Source organism: Chanodichthys erythropterus, chromosome 20, assembly GCF_024489055.1.
Source record: "Chanodichthys erythropterus isolate Z2021 chromosome 20, ASM2448905v1, whole genome shotgun sequence".
Lineage (NCBI taxonomy): Eukaryota > Metazoa > Chordata > Actinopteri > Cypriniformes > Xenocyprididae > Chanodichthys > Chanodichthys erythropterus.
In genome coordinates, this window is record NC_090240.1 from 256,247 (window position 1) to 271,598 (window position 15,352).

Here is a 15,352-nt window from a genome sequence, read left to right on the forward strand (position 1 = left end):
AAGGTTGAAATCATTTATCAAACACGTGCTATCCTTAACGGGTTTATCAATTAATTCTAAAACTTCTTTTAAAATGCAGTCTTCAATCTCTTTCTTACCATATAGTTCATCATAGAAATCTTCAACCACCTTTAAGATGCTTTCTGTATTTGTCATTACTGTATTTTCTTTATTTTTCAATCCCACCACTGCCCCACCTCTATTTACTATTTTACGAAAAAAATAACTTGTACATTTTTCTCCCTCTTCCATTTCCTTTTCTCTACTTTGTAAAATGATACTCTTGCTTCTAACCTCCGATAATTCTGACATTGACCTTTTCACTTGGCGAATTTCTTCATTAAAATCAAAGCCCTGATTGCACAGGTTAAAATAGCGTTGCAGTCGTTTTTGCATTCCCACCATACATCTTTTCTCTTTATCTTTTTTCTTTTTTCCCGCCAGTTTAAAAAACGTCTTAGTCTTTCCCTTCACCATTTCCCACCACTGTGCATGTGAGTCATAAAAGTCTTTTAGGGTCTGCCATTGGCTGTACTGCTCCCTGTATTCTTTCACAATCTCCAAATCTTTCAACAGGGAACAGTTCAGCCTCCAAAGCCCCCTACCTGTCGTCACACCTATGGGAAGTGAAAGGGTGCAGGAAAGCATAGCGTGGTCTGAAAAGAAAATGGGGATTAATTTAGCATCAACTGGTGTAAGGTCCCTAGTGAAGACATAATCAATGCGGGAGGCTTTGCTGCCATCACCACTAAACCAGGTGAATCCTTTCTCCCCAGGATGCATGGTTCTGAAACAGTCAGTCAGTTTAAAATCTCTTGTTATGGTTTGCAATAAAATGGATGTTTTGTCCAATTTAAGATCTTCTCCTCCCCCTTTCCTATCATTTTTGCTTAAAATGCAATTAAAATCCCCTGCTAAAATAATCGGGTCCCTTCCTAAAAGGTGGGGCTGAATGTCTTTTAAAAGGTTGTATCTATCATTCTTTTCTGTATATCCATAAATATTTAATATGTTAAAAGCCCTCCCCAAAAACGTCAAGTTGACTAAAAGAGCCCGCCCGTCTCTTAGTACTGTGCTCCCCTTCACCAAGATTTGTTGATTTTTTACCAGGACAGCAATACCATCTGCTTTATTTTGGTTTGAACCACTCCAAATAGAGGGTCCTTGTTGCCATTTGTCCTCCCAATTCTTGTAATTGTTAAAAAAAGGTAAAGCGCACTCCTGTAACAAAAACACATCAGAGGGTTGTGTACTTAAAAAATTTAAAACAGTTTGTGCTCTCGTTGGTGACCTCACACTTCTCACGTTTAACGTAGAGATGGTGATGGTCATGAGCGTTAAAACGAGAATAAAAGAAGACAGAAACAACATTTTAAAATTTTAAAAACAAATTATCCATTTAAAAACACATTTTCTTGTAAAACAAGTTCTTCCCGCATTTCCACACCATTGGAGGCAGGGAACTGAACATGTTTTCCTTCTGAGTCACAAGGTGAGCTCCTGGGTGTGGATGATTTCAGCTCAATCGATAGAAAAGAAATCTCATTGGCTGTTTGGCTTGGGAATAATCTATTCAGATCCTCCGATGAGGAGGAATCTGAAAATCTTCCCATTTTATCCTTTCCCATTTCTTTCCAGAGAGGGGAGTGTGCCACTCTCTTTTTTTATCGATTGAGCACAGGGGAGTTTCTCACTTAATTGACTTTCTTGCAGTGAATCCTCTATGTCCTCCCCTACCTTTTCACTTACCTCTAAGATGTTTTCTTCTGCCTCTTCCCTTTGGTCTTCCTCCCCCTGTTGCTCCTCACTCCTTAACTCCGCCCCCTCATTACCTCTAACATCTGATCCTTCTCCACCAATCGCAGAAATTGGCGGGAGATTTGAATCTTTTGCTCCGCCCCCTCGTTATCCTTTTGTTTGCTTTTCTCAACCGCCATTTTATTTGCTTTAACTTTGTTGGCAAAGGACTTTGGGCAATCTCTGTAGAGATGATTGGAGTCTCCACACAGATTACACTTTCTGCCATTGGGACATTCGTCAAAAGTATGCCCAATTTCTCTACATTTCCCACAAAACGACTTCTGGCAAGCTTCCACTAAATGCCCCACCTCTCCACATCTACGACAGAGCTTGGGCATTCCCTGATAATAAATGTAGCCTCTGTTTTCTCCAAGCACAATCACTGATGGAAGATGTTTCAGGCCCTGGAAGCCCTGGGGATCTTCCCACTGTTTTATGGGAATCCTCCAGGAACAATTCCAGATGCCATCCTCATCCAGCATTTTCATGGCTTGGCCTCTAACAGAGCAATATCTACCCAACCAAGTACATATATCTTCTCCACTGACGGTTTCATTGAACATTCGGACAATAACCATTTTGTGGGTATTGTCGGTCAGTTTCTCCACCTTAAACATGGAAAAGAGGGTCTTTACATTTTCAAGTCTGGTCCAGAAGTCATTCAGCAAACTAGCTGACTTAAAACTTACATCAAATCCTTTATTAAAAGGGAGGGACAAAATACAATTCAAATCATTTGGTGTAAATCTCAAAGTTTGCTGAACAAATTTGCGGGAAAAATCCAACCGGGACATCTGAACAGGCTTTCCTTGGTTTTCTAAGAGTGTAAAACGCACGCTGTGGTGCCTCCGCACGCCGGCACGGGCAGCCGACATGTTGGAGGCACCAACAGCTAAAACAGGAGTTTAAAAAACTATCGACACAATAAAAGGATCTAAAAACAAGAATAAAAGACTTACCTTACAACCAGTATCTCAATTAAAATGTTCTCCTAAAAGCAAGCACAATACAATATAAATAAACAATAAATAATAAAAAAGTACAGCTGTAAGCAGTACAATATACCTCTTCAAGGTAAAGGAAAGTGCTATTACAAAAACACAGCCCAAAAACCCACAAAGAGGCGATCGCAACACTGCCAAATGACAAGACACTTGATCTTAGCCAAAAGGCCGAGAAGCGATGCCGTTGCCAAGCAGTGGGGGCAGAGCCGGCAAAGGCGACGCCCATCTGGGCCGCGGTGGGTTTCGTACTTTGCCTCTAGGACCACTGCTGTCGATCAGATCGTTTGTTAAATAGTGGAGATGATTTGAAACAACCTGCTTTCGCGAACTGGTCCTAGGTTTTTCCATCGACCTCCACAAAAGCACCGCAGTACAATTCTCTGGACTCCCTAGGTCGTTCTTGATCAGGAGGGGGGAAAAAAAAAAGCTCAACTTTAACATTTGGATAGTGTGACGAGTCCCTCGTTCTTCCTGCTACGGCCGGCCAGTGGGTGTGGCTGGGAGACTCATCAAGTGAACCATGTACACCCGTGCTTCCCTCTATAAAGCTTGGGCTTTGTTTGGCGTGGTGTGTTGCTTGCTCCTGGGTGCTTTGGTTTTGATTTTGGTCTTTGTTTATTTTGAGTTCCTTATTCATTTAAATGTGGTTCTGTCTGATGTTTGGTTATTGATGTGTCTGACAGAAATTGTGTTTGGTTTTGTTGATTTCTGGTTTCATATATTTTCTTATTTATGCTGATAAATCTCTTTTCGTTGCAACCTACCAAGCTGCCTATGTCCTCCGTTTCATTTGTCACGGCTTTGAGCCGGTCGTGACACTAGCGACCACGGGGTCATTTAGAAAACGGCCATGGTCGAGTGCCCCCAAAAGCCTGTCGTCCCTGAAGGAAAACTCAGAACTTTGCGAAACCAGGCGAGCGCACGCAACACCCGATTCCATAAAAGGGGCGTGCAAACACACACGGAGCCACAGACAACGCTACGACTGTTAGAAACCACAGGTTCTCTCGGCACCACCTAATCTTCTTTCAACCAGTATGTCCAGGGGAGAGCGCAAACGCAGTCCCCCACTACCATAAATTATGCAGTCGAGATTCCCACATTTGGGGAATTCGCAGGGGTCAGCACAACCGGAGTGCAATGGCCGAGCCTCGCCCTGGGTGAACCACCTTCCTGATCATGGTGTCTCCCCTGCCAGGTAAGTATGAGTCCCCAGGCCTCCAGTCAGAGGCTACCCTATCCCTCTTTGCCGTCCTCATCAACGGTGACCCCCCTCCCCCACCCCAAGCAAAGGAAGGGCGTGTCCCTTCCATTACTTGACTGCGATTTCCGTGACCATGCCTTCAAGCCGGCAAACTGCCAAGCACCTACAGGTGCTGGTCGTATGATTAGAATGTCATCAAAAAGTTGATTTCTTTCACTAATTCCTTTCAAAAAGTCAAACTTGTATATTATGTACATTGCACACAGACTGATATATTTCAAATGTTTATTTCTTTTAATTTTGATGATTATAACTGACAACTAAGGAAAATCCCAAATCCGGTATCTCAGCAAATTTAGAATATTACTTAAGACCAATACAAAGAAAGGATTTTTAGAAATCTTGGCCAACTGAAAACTATAAACATGAAAAGTATGAGCGTGTGCAGCACTCAATACTTAGTTGGGGCTCCTTTTGCCTGAATTACTGCAGCAATGCGGCGTGGCATGGAGTCGATCGGTCTGTGGCACTGCTCAGGTGTTATGAGAGCCCAGGTTGCTCTGATAGTGGCCTTCAGCTCTTCTTAATTGTTGGGTCTGGCATATGGCATCTTCCTCTTCACAATACCCCGTAGATTTTCTATGGGGTTAAGGTCAGGCGAGTTTGCTGGCCAATTAAGAACAGGGATACCATGGTCCTTAAACCGGGTACTGGTAGCTTTGGCACTGTGTGCAGGTGCCAAGTCCTGTTGGGAAATGAAATCTGCATCTCCATAAAGTTGGTCAGCAGCAGGAAGCATGAAGTGCTCTAAAACTTCCTGGTATACGGCTGCGTTGACCTTGGACCTCAGAAAACACAGTGGGCCAACACCAGCAGATGACATGGCACCCCAAACCATCACTGACTGTGGAAACTTTAGGCTGGCCCTCAAGCGACGTGGATTGTGTGCCTCTCCTCTCTTCCTCCAGACTCTGGGACCCCGATTTCCAAAGGAAATGCCAAATTGACTTTCATCAGAGAACGTAACTTTGGACCACTCAGCAGCAGTCCAGTCCTTTTTGTCGAGGCGCCTCTGACGCTGTCTGTTGTTCAAGAGTGGCTTGACACAAGGAACGAGACAGCTGAAAACCATGTCTTGCATACGTCTGTGCGTAGGGGTTCTTGAAGCACTGACTCCAGCTGCAGTCCACTCTTTGTGAATCTCCCCCACATTTTTGAATGGGTTCTGTTTCACAGTCCTCTCCAGGGTGCGGTTATCCCTATTGCTAGTACACTTTTTTTCTACCACATCTTTTCCTTCCCTTCGCCTCTCTATTAATGTGCTTGGACACAGAGCTCTGCGAACAGCCAGCCTCTTTTGCAATGACCTTTTGTGTCTTGGCCTCCTTGTGCAAGGTGTCAGTGGTCGTCTTTTGGACAACTGTCAAGTCAGCAGTCTTCCCCATGACTGTGTAGCCTACAGAACTAGACTGAGAGACCATTTAAAGGCCTTTGCAGGTGTTTTGAGTTAATTAGCTGATAAGAGTGTGTGGCACCAGGTGTCTTCAATATTGAACCTTTTCACAATATTCTAATTTTCTGAGATAGTGACTTTGGGATTTTCCATAGTTGTCAGCTATACTCATCAAAATGAAAAGAAATAAACATGTGAAACCTCTCAGTCTGTGTGTAATGAATGAATATGATATATACAAGTTTCACTTTTTGAAAGGAATTAGTGAAATAAATCAACTTTTTGATGACATTCTAATTATATGACCAGCACCTGTACACGAGCTGCGGTCCTTTAGACCAGTGGTTCCCATCAGTCAGGCGTGTTTGATTAGATGTCTCCCTGATCAAACACACCCGATCCAACTCATCAGCTCGTTGGTAAAGACTCCAAGACCTCAGACGGGCGCATCAGACAAGAGTGACATTCAAGACGTGCAGTGCTGGTTTGGGAACCGCTGCTTTGGAACAACGGCGACCGTTTCATAAGGGTGCGAGACGGTGCCACCCTGCCAGCCACCCCACCGCAGGTACATAGAGACTCCTTGTGAAGCTCCAGCGACATTCCCTCTGCTATTAACCACAACGATTTGCAGTCCCCCAAAAGGGGAAGCACACCGTTCCTGGAGACACTGCAATACCAGGTCGATGCGTGGAGTGGACGGAGCAAGCCCCGGTTCCGGCTCCATGAGCCAAAAATCCATTTAATATGTAGTCCCCAGATAGGGGACGTATCAGATATTAAACTGATAAGAACAGATTCCATCTTTTACATACACAAACTCAGACAGTTCATCAACACATACTTTTTATAACTCACTTTAGGTCCCATTTAATCCCTTTTTCCCTTCAAACATTTTTTAATTTCCCCCTCAATATTATCATTTTGCACTGCGCCCTGCACTCTAGCCAAAACACAATAAAAAATTGATTTAGGACCCCATCCTGTTCGTTTGGACCTTAACATCGAAGTTCTGTGATTCCACAAAACCCTTTTGCCTTCTGATATAATTATCCACACCACCTTCCTCAATTCAAACTTCTGTCCCCCCAGACCCTCCCCATAAATTACCAGGTTCCGGGTCAGAGGAGGACCTTTCCACCCCTTCCACCACTGATACAGCAAAGTCCAGAAGGCAGATGAAACTGGGCATGTCCAAAATACATGTTCTATTGTTTCCTCCCTCCCACAACCAATTGGGCAGAAAGGTGACTTCCCTTGCCCATGACGATACTGCCTCTCCCTTACAGGCAAACGCCCCAGGGCCCCCAACCAATGAAGGTCTCTGCAAGCTCCATCCACATATGCTGGCTGTAGCATTGCCCAATTCACAGTGATGGGAAGAAATCTCTCTAGTCCCCCCTTCCCTGCCCCCCTCTCCCTTAAACCCTTGTACAGTTCCCTATGATTTATCACTGTTCCCTGTTCCAGACACCAAGGATGTTGACGTATAAATTTGGCAAACCACTGATATTCTTCCGGCCTGTCAAAAGCCCACGGAACCAACTTATCCCATGCAATCAAAGATCTTAGTGGAAAGGCTGCCCAGAACCTTGCAAAAAAATAAGCTTTGTGGTTTGTTGCCTGTAGGATTAAACGTGCCACAAAGGATGAAAAAATAGATGCTACCCACAAGGTAAAAAAAGGCACCTCCCTCCCACCCTTCTTAATTTCTTGGCTCACCTGAGCCCTGGATACCAGCTCGCACCTTCCCTTCCACAGAAAGGAGAACACAAGACCTTCCAACTCTCTGCCACAATTATAGGGAAGAGGGAACACATATGCCAAATAATTGACTGTAGGCAACAAGTCTGCTTTTATCACTAATGTTCGGCTAGTTAAAGAAAGCTCTCTAGTGTTCCAAAGGCCAATTTTGGAGCGCACTTTCCCAATCAAAACCCTCCAGTTCTCCTTAGCGCTGTTCTGCCTGAAGAAACGCACTCCCAAAACCTTCAGACCATCTTCACATAAGCTATATCCCTCAATGGCTGTCTCCCGCCTAGCCCATCGACCTACATACATGACGGCTGACTTTGACATGTTCACTTTCGCCCCTGTAACCCTCCCAAAATCTCCCAAAATCTTGCTTGTTTCTAAAAAATCCTGCCTTGATGTCAAAAACAGTGTCATGTCATCTGCATACAGCGACACCTTTGCTTGCAGACCTCCAGCCCCCGGCATGTGCAGGCCAGTAAAGGCCTGACATGCCCTTAAACGGGAAGCTAAAGGTTCAATGAACAAAATATAAAGAAGAGGGGAGAGAGGACATCCCTGTCTTACTCCTCCCAGCTGCTCAACTGACTCTGTCAGGAAACCATTAACTTTAAACTTACTTACCGCCCCCTTATACAATAAACGAACCCACGCCCTGATACTTGCCCCAAAACCTACCCTCTCAAGAACTGCAAACAAAAAGGAGAGACTAACTCGATCAAAAGCTTTCTCCTGGTCGAGGCTCAAAATTGCTAGAGAAAGCTGCCGTTGCTCAGCCCACCCAATAGCATCTCTGATCAAAGTCAAATTTAGGCTGCCAGAGCGGCCTGGTACCCCACAAGTCTGGTCTGGGTGCACCACCTTCCCCACCACAGACCTCATTCGTATAGCTATGACCTTCGCAAGGATTTTATAGTCAGTAGTAAGGAGAGTGATGGGCCTCCAGTTTGCCAAATCTGTCTTATCTCCCTTCTTATACAAAAGGGAGACATGCCCTGTCCTCATAGAAGCTGTGAGTGACCCAGTCATCAGGCTCTCATTATACACCTCAACCAGGTCCTGTCCAATAAGTTGCCAAAAGGAGCAGTATATCTCAACTGGCAACCCATCACAGCCAGGAGCTGTCCCTTTCCTAAGTGATGCCATTGCCTCTTCTGCCTCCTGCAAAGACACCTCCCCTTCTAATGCGGCAGCATCATCACCCTCCAAGACACTCTCTAAACTTGTCAAGAACACCCTCGCCTGAGAGTCTACCAAACCTCGGGGGCTAAAAAGCTGTTTATAAAAAACTGCCACCGTCTTCAACATTTCAGCTGTAGATGTAACATTACCCTTCTCTGTCTTTAACCCTTCTATGCATTTCCTCTGCTGCTGTCTCCTCACAGAGGCAAAAAAATATTTTGATGGACCCTCCTCTAAAAACCGTCTCCTTGCACCCATTTCTAACATAAATTTCTCTGCTTCCTTCATATAAAAACCTTTAACCCTCTCTTGGATAGCATAGAATCTGCCCCACTCCTCAGCTGCCTCTCTGCCCTCCTGAGCCCATAAGGACTGCATCTCCCTAATCCAAACACTAATGAGCCCTCGTCTTTTTACTGCCTTAGCCTCCCCCACCATCTACAGAAGTTAGCTATTCTCTCTTTTACTCCCTCCCACCACTGAGCCTGCGTTTCAAACAGACACTTCAAATTCTGCCAGGCCCTGTATAGGTGCTTAAACACTTGAACAAAAAACTTATCCTGAAGGAAAGATCTGTTCAACCTCCAAGATCCTCTCCCCCTCTGAATACCCCCAACCTCCATCTCGACTCCTATCATACAATGATCAGACAACCAAACCGGCAAGAAGAAGAAATCATCAACCTTAACTCCTGCTGACACAAACACATAATCCAAACGAGATTTTTCCCCTCTACTATTTCTCCAAGTAAAGCCCTCCAAAGCCCTTCCCACCACTTTAAAGGAGTCATAAAGAGAAAAACTCTTAAGGAGGAAAGCCAAATCACCCTTTGGCTCCCTATCTAAAGAAACATTAAAATCCCCTCCCAAAACCACCTTCCGATTTGTATAAAACAAAGGTTTTAATAAATTAAAGAAACCCCCTCTCTCCTCCCTCTTACTAGGCGCATATACATTAATCAGTCTGATGCTAACACCCCTCCATCTTACATCAGCATACAACACCCTCCCCGGAACTACCATTAAATTCTCTTCAATGACAAATTCCTGAGAGTTAAAAAGTATTCCCACCCCATCTGCCATCACATTCCCTGCCCCCCACATAGATGGACCTTTTCCCCAGTCCTTTGCAAAAAGAAGCTCATCTCTGCTGTTCTCTAAATGACATTCCTGTAAAAACATAATGTCAAAATTAACAGAACTCAAGGACTCAAAAAAAAAAGCTATCCTTCGTTTTGCCCTGTTCAATCCTCTTACATTTAGAGTGGCCACCCTCAGCCCCCCATTTTAGGCAAACACTAAAGAAAAACAGTCCTTATCCCTTATCCCCTCCAAAACCTCCCTTCCCACCCCCTGTGGTACATCCCTTCACCCTTCTAGCTACTACCTCCGTCCACCCCTGAGAATCATCTTCAGTACTCTCCCCACACTCTCCCCACGCCCTCCCCCCTCCCCCCCATCCCCCCACTCATATACTACTTCTTTAAAAGCTTTAACCGCTCCCGCTCCCTTCCCCGAGTCATGTAAAGATACCAAGTCCTCCAAAGAAACAAAAGTCTTTACTGTCTCAATCTTGCTGCATTTTCGGTCCCTCTCGTCCTCTCCTCCGCCATCTTCTTCCACCGCTCGCCGACGTCCTCTTCCCCCTGATATCTCCATCTCGCTGTCTCCGCCTCCACTTTGCTCAGAAGTTATAATGTCTAAAGCATCCAGTTGCGACCATGTAAACCTGGCTGGGTCTTCAGCTTGTGGAGTATCTTGAATGGTGTTGTTACTAGACACAATTGCAGCCCCGGAAAACACCTCTGCAATATCGATGTCTGACCAGGTCTGTCCAATACCCTGTGACTGCTCCCTCTCTTGAGCTGCCCCCGGAGGACGTGGCTGGTTGACCTCTGCAACTGCTGGTCCTTTGTCCTGGTGATGCACAGCACTTTCCTCAGCCCCCTGGTCTTTATTAGCACCCTCTGTTGCAGCTGTAAGCTCTGTCTGGTTGATTGAAGAGTTGGATGAGAGCCAGCCCGTTTTAGTCTAGGGGTAATGACATGGCAGTAACAAAATTTTGGAGAGAGAGAGCACAGGAACCTCTTGTCTCCCACCCCAGCAACACACATCCAAAACCAATGATTCTTAAAGGATATTTATTAAATCAAATGTAAAAGATAAAAGGAAGAACATAAGCTTCAGGAGGGGGCAAAGGCCAACATAACAAACAAAACATTCCTAACTCAAGTTTAATCATAACTTACCTATACATAACCAAAAAAAAAAATAAATAAATAACAAATGAACTTGCCTATCTTCCTGACTACAAATAACCAGGAGAAAAGCAATTTCAAACAAAAAAAGGCACCCACCTCCCTACAGATTTACTTAAAATAAATCTTACATTCTAAAGAAAACAAAGCCTATAAGTCTTCAACTACATTCACAGCAGCACCAATGGTTTACAATAATCACGGACCAAAAACACAGTGGCATTATCTGGGGCAAGAGAAAAGAAGTCCATGTGGCAAACAACCATCTGCATCCCTCTCCCTCTCCGCTTGTTGTGAGACAGGGCTGTCTTTATATGCTGGCTTTCTCTTGGGTGCAGCCAATCAGTGGCTCTGATGTGAATGGGCAGCCAATCAGCCACAGGTGTACCCAATTACCTCCCTCAGCAAGGTAGTTGTGGACATGTAGGAAAAACAAAAAAAGAAAACACAAAAACACATAAAACAATTAAATAAAATAAAGTCTCCAGACGTAACACTCCCACCGTTAAATTTTACAACCCCTAGATTGTAAAAAACAAGCAACACACAAAACTCTAATAGTAATGCAACAAGCCTATTGCTTCTCAACTCAGTTTGTTTTAACCAAACCCCTTAAATCTCTGCATCTGCAGTCCTGGAAAGTGCATCCGCCACCACATTCTCTTTACCACGGATGTGCTTGAGGTTAAGGTTATACTCCTGGACAATTAAAGCCCAGCGCATCAAACGTTGATTGGAGTTGGACATGCGGGAGAGAAAGATCAACGGGTTATGGTCAGTATACACATCGATAGGCATGGCGCTACTTCCCAAATAAACCTCGAAATGCTGGAGAGCCAGAAGCAAGGCAAGTGCCTCCTTCTCAATCGTGCTATAACGTTGTTGGCATTTTGAGAACTTCTTTGAGAAGTAGCAGATGGGGTGATCGATACCACAGGAGTCCTCCTGCAGCAGGACTGCTCCAGCACCGGTAGCACTGGCATCTATTTGGAGTTTGAAAGGCAAATCAAAATTAGGTGCAGACAACACTGGGGCATGGCAAAGGAGATCTTTTGCGGCTTTAAAAGCATTATCACACTCGGTGCTCCACTTAAAACTCTTGGTAGTACTGAGGAGGTCAGTAAGAGATGACACAACAGTAGAAAAATTACAACAAAACCCCCGGTAATACCCACTCATACCCAAAAATCTGCGTAGTTCACGCTTGTTACGGGGTGTAGGAAACTCAAGTATGGCAGTAACCTTGGCCTCAACTGGCTTAACACAACCCTGGCCAACTTGTTTTCCCAGATAGGTTACCACAGCTTTACCTATCTCACATTTAGCAAGATTCAAGGTTAGAGAGGCAGCAGCCAGGCGGCTGAACACTAACTCCAAAGACTTTACGTGATCTTCCCAGGTTTTTGAATAAATTACTACATCATCTAGATAGGCATTGCAATTCGGCACTCCTGACAAGACCACCTGCATAAGGCGCTGGAAGGTGGCAGGTGCATTTCGCATTCCAAAAGCTAAGACCTGATATTGTAGAAAGTGTTCAGGAGTGACAAATGCAGATATCTCAGCTGCACGGGGAGTTAGGGGCACTTGCCAATAACCCTTTAACAGGTCTAATTTTGTGACATATCTGGCTGAGCCTACTCTGTCAACACAGTCCTCGAGCCGAGGCAAAGGAAATGAGTCAGGCTTTGTTATGGAGTTAACCTTACGGTAATCAGTACAGAAGCGATAGGAGCCGTCAGATTTAGGCACTAATAAACAGGGCGAACTCCATGGACTCCGACTATGCACCGCTAGTCCATGCTGCAACATGTACTCAACCTCAGATCCCATTATCTCACGCTTCCTAGGATTTACTCTATAAGGATGTTGCTTGACTGGCTGAGATTCACCTACATCAATGTCATGTTCTAACATGGTCGTTCTGCCAGGCACATCAGAAAAGAGTGAGGGGTAGTCATGAACCAACCTAATAATCTGGTCACTCTGTTCTCTTGTCAAATATACAAGAAAGCTCGGCAAGTCATTCAATATGACAGAGTTTTGAAGGCGTTTAGCTGCAATTTCTACACCCTTTTCAGCTGGTTCATCTTCTGGTATTACACTAGCAGTGACCACAGCAACAGGTGAAACAGAGGAGGAAGCAGGCTTCTCCCCACGTTTAATAAACCGCTTCAACATATTTATATGGCATAGGCGGGTCTTGCGTCTGCGGTCAGGAGTATGAATGACATAATTGGTGTCACTGAGCTTTTCTTTGACTTCATAGGGACCCGAAAATTTAGCTCGAAACACAGAACCTGGATCGGGTAAGTAGACAAGGACACGGTCACCCGGTTGAAAACTACGATTCACACTTCTTTTATCGTAATGGGTCTTCATTTTTGACTGAGCTGCAACCAAATGTTCTCTAGCAAGTTTGCTGGCCTTATGCAATCGTTCACGAATAGTGCTAACATAGTCAATTACTGTCACAGGCAGAGAGTCTTTAGCTAATAATTGCTCACTTAATAGCTTCAAAGGACCACGCACAGTGTGGCCGAAAACAAGATCAGCTGGACTAAACCCAAGACTCTCTTGCTCTGCTTCACGGGCAGCAAACATAAGGTAAGGAAGACCCTCAGCCCAATCTTTCCCATTGGCTATACAATAGGAGCGCAACATTGATTTAAGGGTTTGATGAAATCTTTCAAGCGCCCCCTGTGACTCAGGGTGGGAGGCGCTTGAAAGCTGATGTTTAACCCCTAACTCAACAAGAGCCTGTGTGAATGCCTTAGATGTAAAGTTTGACCCTTGGTCAGTTTGTACAACACGAGGTAGACCAAAGGTAGTGCAGAACTTCACTAATTCCTTAATGACGACTTTAGCTTTAATCGAGCGTAAAGGAATCGCCTCTGGGAAACGTGTTGCGGTACACATTATTGTTAGAATGTATTCGTGTCCTGACTTGGATTTGGGTACTGGTCCCACACAGTCAACAAGCAAGCGCTCAAAAGGCTCTTTCATAACCGGTATTGGCTGCAGAGGTGCGACTGGTATCTTTTTATTGGGCTTTCCCGCCAGTTGACATACAGGACAAGATCTACAAAAGTCAGATACATCAGATTTTAATCCGGGCCAATAAAAGTACCGTGAAACTCGACGAAAGGTTTTTGTGACACCCATGTGTCCTGATAACACATGTTCGTGAGCCAAGTGCAATACCTGCCCTCGGTAATCAGTTGGCAATACAATTTGGGGCGATTCTTGTGAATCCTCATGAGCCTCACGCCTCCACTTACGCATGAGTACCGCATCTTCCCAAAAGTAAGCTACCTTAGCATTAGACACTTGACACAGGGGAACAGCAGCTTCTGTGCAATGTACCAATGAGGGGTCTGATTTCTGTGCAGCAGCCAATTGCTCCTTACCAATCTTTAAAGGAAATGTAACTGCACTCTCACAGTTAGGGCAATGTTCTGACTCTACTGGTATCTCATCTTCCACTAACTCATCAGGTACCGCCAAAAATGATTCAGAGAGATCTACCATGTCTCTGAATTTAGACGATTGAGCACGGGTCACAACACATGCAGGAAAAGCTGCAGGAAATTGACGTGCTAAGTCGGGTTTCTCACTCATGGTAGGTTTACGAACCACAATTGGACAGGGAAAAACGTCGCCCCCTGCAAGGTCATTTCCCAAGATAACGCCCACCCCCTCGACAGGTAACTGAGAACGTACACCAAGTTTTACAGTACCTGTAACGAGTTCCGATTTCAAGTACACATTATGAAGAGGAACATTTATACACTGCATTCCAATTCCACGTATAAGCACATCTGTACCAGAGTAAGTTTCAATAGACCGGGGCAATAACTCCTCTAAAATAAATGACTGAACTGACCCAGTGTCTCTCAAAATGGTGACAGGTTTACACTCAGAATCAATTGAGTGAGACACTGAGCCAGTCAGGAGGAAAGGCTGGTAGGAAGGAGCGGTTGTAGGATTCTCATTAGACACGGGGTGTACGAGTGCAACACTTTTAGATTTGGAAGCAGAATTCTTTTGCTTCCATGCTTTACAGTCAGAAATTAAATGACTGGTATCAAAACAATAAAAGCAAGCTCGCTTATCACCGGAGGCATTTTTACGACGGACACTCAAATGTGCCTCACCTTTGCCATTGCGTGAGAAAACACGGGTCGCTTCCCTATCAGATACTTCGCAAACGGCAGGGGATACATTAACACGACGTGCAGGGGGAAACACATTCCGATGAGTCAACACAAACTCATCGGCCAGAACGGCGGCGTCGGAAAGGTTCGCAACTTTCTGCTCATTTAAATGGACAACAACATTTTCCGGAATACAACTTTTAAAGTCCTCCAGCAAGATAAGCTCTTGAAGCTGATCAAGAGACATAATCTTGCTGGAGAGACACCACCTCTCAAAAAGGGTTTTCTTCTCCCTCGCGAATTCAACAAATGTCTGTCTGGCTGTTTTCACATGTGATCTAAATTTTTGTCGGTATGCCTCAGGCACCAACTCGAACGCTCGTAGAACGGCAGATTTTACTACATCATAGTCAAGAGACTGTTCTATTGGTAAGGCGGAGCAAACCTCTTGCGCTTTACCAGAAAGACTGCACTGCAACAAAAGAGCCCACACATCTTTTGGCCACCGTAATTTCATAGCCACCCGTTCAAAGGCAACAAAGT

General features: G+C 44.7%; 2 non-coding genes across 2 annotated transcripts; both read right to left on the reverse strand.

The window, feature by feature from the left end:
- Nucleotides 1-3,846: 3,846 nt before the first annotated feature.
- On the reverse strand, nt 3,847-4,010 carry LOC137010035 (U1 spliceosomal RNA). Its single transcript, XR_010893115.1, has one exon. It is a non-coding gene; the product is annotated as a U1 spliceosomal RNA (small nuclear RNA).
- A 2,096-nt stretch (nt 4,011-6,106) lies between these two features.
- Nucleotides 6,107-6,294, reverse strand: LOC137010259 (U2 spliceosomal RNA). Its single transcript, XR_010893307.1, has one exon. It is a non-coding gene; the product is annotated as a U2 spliceosomal RNA (small nuclear RNA).
- Between the last annotated feature and the right edge of the window lie 9,058 nt (nt 6,295-15,352).